The following is a 5,611-nucleotide window of genomic DNA, read 5'->3' as shown; positions in this document are numbered from 1 at the left end:
CTCGAAAACGAAGTTGGTGGCCATCATCTCCACCTTTGCTTGCCTCAGTTCTACGTCGGTCGTTACAAGTGTAGCCTTCAACATCTCCTCCCTCTTCACCAGTGCGGCCTCAACGAGATCATAATCTGCGGACTTTTCATCTACGCGGATGATGTCGATAAATGCGTCGATCGAGAGTTCCGCGAGATTGTCGGGACTAATGGCGTGGTCGGTGACGGGTTCCTCCGACATTTTCTCGGGACAAGAGGACGACAACATATGGCAGTAATGGAGAAGGGTAGACAGAGAGTTGAGAGAAGGAGTTATGGCAAAAAAGAAGTGAAGAAGGGTTAGTACTTAGTAGGGTCTGGGGTTGTGAATAATGCGCACGCGTGTGTGTATATATATATATATATATATATATATATATATATATAGTAGAAAGTTGCTTGGAATCGTTTTTTTCGTAACTAATGTGTCAATAATGGGGTTTATTCACGAAAATAAAACATTAATTTAAACTATTTTGGTGAAAAAAATGGAAAGAATAACATTTATTCAGCGAGTAATTAACGTAAGTAATTAAAGTTGTCATGAATATAACACAAAAATCGAACATTCAACATTAAATTTTTACGTCGTAAAACCAAATCAATTGAATTGGATAGCACATTAGTATTTCGTTCGTCCCTATTAATTAATTATCTTATCTTTTCCGGAACCATCGGTAGAGAAACATACGAGGCACTGAACTATTTAAATTTTTTGAGATTGTACGTGCTTCTGGGGCGCTCGAAAGGTGCAGAGGGGTCTTTAGTCACTTATTCGTGGGTCCGGGGTTGGTTCTTAAGCCGTTGGATACTGGACTGCCCGAGGTTTGTCGGTCCACCAGTTGCCGCACCAGAGTCACCATGGGTGATGTGGAAGATTTGTCTTGGGTCTCCTGTGTGTAGGGTTTGGACGATTACGAGGTTCGGGTGTTCCGGGAGTTGTTTGCATTCGAATAAAAATTGTCTATCTTGGGGTTTGTGTTTCCCATGTTTGTTGTTTATGATTCTCGTAACTGGTATTACCGTATAAAGCATTATCTCCACTTTTGTTACGTTTACGCATGGTTATCCTCATACTAAATTAGATATATTTTTATTCTGTTTCCGTCTTCGTGCGTGGATAGATGTTAGTTAGTTTGACTTGGTTAAGCTTGATGGTGCAAATTGGTTTAGAGGTTTTCCCTCCCCTGGCTGCTCAGAAGTGGAACGATAGAGGTGTACTGTCACGCAGACCCCACATTCAGGAGTAAGCGTGTACTTCAAGCCGAAGTAGGTTCAGAAGCAGGTGTACAGGGATACCAGGGTCAGGAGTAGGGGTGTACTCACCAACTTATATAGAAAGAAAAAAGTTTTGTTCTTTGTTTGGTACAATGCCATCTTCCCTCAAGATCACTCTTCTCAGCATGACATCCATTTGGAGAAGGCCTCTGTTCTCTTCAACCTGGGATCCCTCTGCACCCGCATTGCTCTCTCCTGCGATCTCACCACCATCCATGGCCTTCGCCTTGCCATGGACGTCTTAAATGATGCTTCACGTTGGCTCACTCGACTGACCGCATGTGAGTCTCGCCTGGCATCTGGCACGACTGACTTGTCAGAACACTACATCAATATGATAATCCGTCAGTTTCCCGGCTTGAAATCGAAGTTTCCTCGTCCCCAATCTGTTGAATCATCATCACCTAGATATCCTGTATGTATAATCATCTACCTTTTCAGTTGATCTTTTCTTAGTACAATTGATTGATGTCCATCTTGATTTGTTAAATTGTTTGATTGAGATGATGCAGGCCTACTCAGCTTATAATCCGGTCAAATATGAGCTTTTTGCTTATGATCCAAGTGATGTCACTGAACAATTTCTTTTGGGATATTGTAAGGGTTACTCCATGGTTCAAGAGGTATGTGAAAGACAATTGCCATGGGAAACACCACCATGCTTGGACCTTCTCTCTGAGGTTAGCCCTGTCAAGATTAAGGATGGAAATCTTGTGGCCAATGCAACCTTAGAGGCACCAAATTCAGCATTGGAGAACATGAGCTTGCAGGAGACGACACTACAGTAACATTACCGTTGAGAAAAGCTTTAGGACTTAACTTTTTTACTTTGTTGGTTGATGCTACAACTTTAATCTCCTAGTTATTGCGGGTTATTGTTGCATATCGGTAAAATGAACTTGTTCAGTGTTTCCAATTTCCATCAATGCCTAGTAATTTTAAACAAGCAAATAATATTGTTTCATTTAGAATTATTCTTATTTTTTAGTGAATAAATCATTAGAATGTAAATCGATCACTAGAATGAAAATGGAGAAATACTAACCTATACAACTAAATTAATTGATGAGTTAGATTCAAAATGGAGAAACTCTAAAGTAGCCATTCAGTGAATTGTTTCAAACTCGACAAAAGAGGTCCTGTTAACATAACTGTCTCTTGTTGATTAAGTCTGAGACCTTTAGAGGATTCTTCGGTGATCCATTACATGCAGTGTTTCGGCTTTTGTACGAGAACAGCAGCAGCGCACCATGCTTGATTCTATTCCAAAGGATCTCAATCGTCCTTGCTCAGGTATCTTGCTCAGGATATGACCATCAATACTTATGGGAAGTCAGCCTATGATATGCCAGAATGGAAGAAGGATGCTTATGGGAAGACCATTACTTTTGGACAAAGGTCAAAGCTTTCTATTCAAGAACAGAGGCAGAGTCTCCTAATTTACAAGTTAAAAAAAGAATTGATTCAGGCTGTCCATGATAATCAGGTGTTGGTGGTAATTGGTGAAACAGGTTCAGGCAAAACTACTCAGATTACACACTATCTTGCTGAAGCAGGTTACACCACAAGAGGTAAAATTGAATGCACTCAACCTCGTAGGGTGGCTGCAACGTCAGCTGCAATTGCAAAGCGAGTGGCAGAAGAGTTTGGATGTCGATTGGGAGAGGAAGTTGGTTATGCCATTCGGTTTGAAGATTCTATGGGACCAGATACTGTAATCAAGTACATGACCGAAGGTATGCTTCTTAGGGAAATACTGGCTGATGAGAATCTGTCACAGTATTCTGTCATAAATGCTTGATGAAGCCCATGAAAGGAGGACCATCAATACTGATGTTCTTTTTGGACTGCTTAAGCAGCTAGTGCAGCGTAGACCTGAGTTGCGATTGATTTGTCACATCTGCCACTCTGGATGCAGAGAAGTTCTCAGGATATTTCTTTTAACTGTAACATCTTTACAATACCCGGGAGAACTTTCCCTGTGGAGATTCTTTATAGTAAGCAGCCAGAAAGTGATTACTTAGATGCAGCTTTAATCACTGTCCTACAGATCCACTTGACAGAACCTGAAGGAGACATTCTTCTCTTCTTGACTGGCCAAGAGGAGATTGATTTTGCTTGTCAATCTCTCTACGAAAGAATGAAGGGATTAGGTAAGAATGTTCCAGAACTGATAATATTACCTGTTTATAGTGCCCTTCCTAGTGAAATGCAGTCTAGGATATTTGACCCTGCTCCTCCCGGGAAAAGGAAAGTGGTTGTGGCAACTAACATTGCTGAGGCTTCTTTGACTATTGATGGGATATTTTACGTTATTGATCCTGGGTTTGCAAAGCAAAATGTTTATAACCCAAAACAAGGACTTGATTCATTGGTGATAACTCCGATATCACAAGCTTCAGCCAAACAAAGAGCTGGACGTGCAGGGCGTACTGGACCTGGAAAATGCTATCGCCTATATACCGAGAGCGCATATAGGAATGAGATGCCTCCCACTACGATTCCTGAGATTCAAAGGATAAATCTTGCAATGACTACTCTCAACATGAAAGCTATGGGAATAAATGATCTTTTGTCCTTTGATTTTATGGATCCACCATCATCCCAAGCTATTATTTCAGCCATGGAACAGCTCTATAGTCTTGGAGCATTGGATGAAGAGGGCCTATTAACCAAATTGGGGAGGAAAATGGCAGAATTTCCCTTGGATCCGCCATTGTCTAAGATGTTACTTGCCAGTGTGGACCTTGGATGTAGTGATGAGATATTGACGATAATTTCCATGATTCAGACTGGCAATATTTTTTACAGGCCTAGGGAAAAGCAAGCCCAAGCAGATCAGAAGAGGGCAAAGTTTTTCCAGCCTGAAGGTGACCATCTCACACTGCTTGCTGTTTATGAGGCTTGGAAAGCCAAGAATTTTTCGGGACCATGGTGTTTTGAGAACTTTGTTCAATCTCCATCATTGAGGAGAGCACAGGATGTCAGGAAACAGCTTCTCACCATCATGGATAAGTAAGATATCTATTTACTGCTACTAAATATTTTAGCTGCTTTGTTTACTTGTTTGCTTGTTTGTTTGTTTTCTTTTTAATTGTAATTTTGTACGAAGGTTCTCAATGTTTCTGCAGATATACTGTTTTGTAATATAGTGAAATGTTTCAAAATTGGGCTTCTTGTTAACATATTCTGCTGTGAATTGTAGCATGCATAAATCTTGTCATTGGTCCTCTGCATATAATTTTGCTGGCCAGATTGAATTAGATTCTGAAATCTGAATCATCATCTCTGATATGCAGATACAAATTGGATGTTGTAAGTGCTGGAAAAAATTTTACCAAGATCAAAAAGGCGCATGCAGCAAGGAAGGATCCCCAGGAAGGCTACAGAACCAATTTTAATATTGTATCATCCCTAAGCAACTTTATGTGACAGAAATATATGTTACTGATAATTGTTAATATGATTTTCTTTACCGAGGCATTCACTAATTATTATTGCGTTTACAACAAGGTTTTTGAGTTTTGACTTGTCCCATATTTGCCTTGGTTCATTTGTTGTATGGCATCATTTTGCAATGTAGTATACTGATATGAAGGATATAATAACAAAAAAAAAAAAATTAACGAATTGAAAATGTAAAAAAAATTCACAAATTATAATAAAATATTTATTTTTATGGTACTCTTAAAAATTAAACTACACAACTACAATCATTCTTTTTCTTAATTTTTTGGTGACTCTTTTTTTTTTTTTTGGTGACTATTCTTTTTTTTAATTACAAGTTTACAATTGTACCTTTTTCAATAAAAACAATTGGATTCCACTAATGCTACCTACTGAAATTGAAAATATTTGATTCCTTTATATTTACGGATTTATTAAAATAAAAATGGCAAGTGGATTATAGATCTCTCTGATCTCAGACATTATTACACGGTCAGAACATGGTCAACAAATGCAAATATTAAAGCAAATTTATAGCATCTTTTTTTCCGGAAGTTCATCTATCTTATCTAATACAAGCAAATTACCTATAAATCCACTATTTTATTAATAAAATATTTGTAAAAGTAATAAATATTACATTACTCGGCAAAGTAATTTTTTCCTCTCTTAATAAATGGTTTTAGATTTTAATCTTAAACATAAAAAAGTTATAAAAAAAATTATGCACCAAATCTTTTCCAATTTCATTGAAATTCATATTTTCATTAAAAAAAAGTGATGTCTCTTTTGTTTTCAAAAAAAAAAAAAACAGTGATGTATTTATCCAGGTCAATTATAATGTACAGATCTAAATT

The 5,611-nt window shown here is 38.0% G+C and overlaps 1 pseudogene; it reads left to right on the top strand.

The window, feature by feature from the left end:
- The first annotated feature begins 267 nt into the window (after nt 1–267).
- Nucleotides 268–4,739, top strand: LOC112805398 (probable pre-mRNA-splicing factor ATP-dependent RNA helicase DEAH5; annotated as a pseudogene).
- Nucleotides 4,740–5,611: the final 872 nt, after the last annotated feature.

The sequence above is a fragment of the Arachis hypogaea genome, chromosome 6 (assembly GCF_003086295.3).
Source record: "Arachis hypogaea cultivar Tifrunner chromosome 6, arahy.Tifrunner.gnm2.J5K5, whole genome shotgun sequence".
NCBI classification, from domain to species: Eukaryota; Viridiplantae; Streptophyta; class Magnoliopsida; order Fabales; family Fabaceae; genus Arachis; species Arachis hypogaea.
This window is presented reverse-complemented; position numbering and strand designations above follow the sequence as displayed.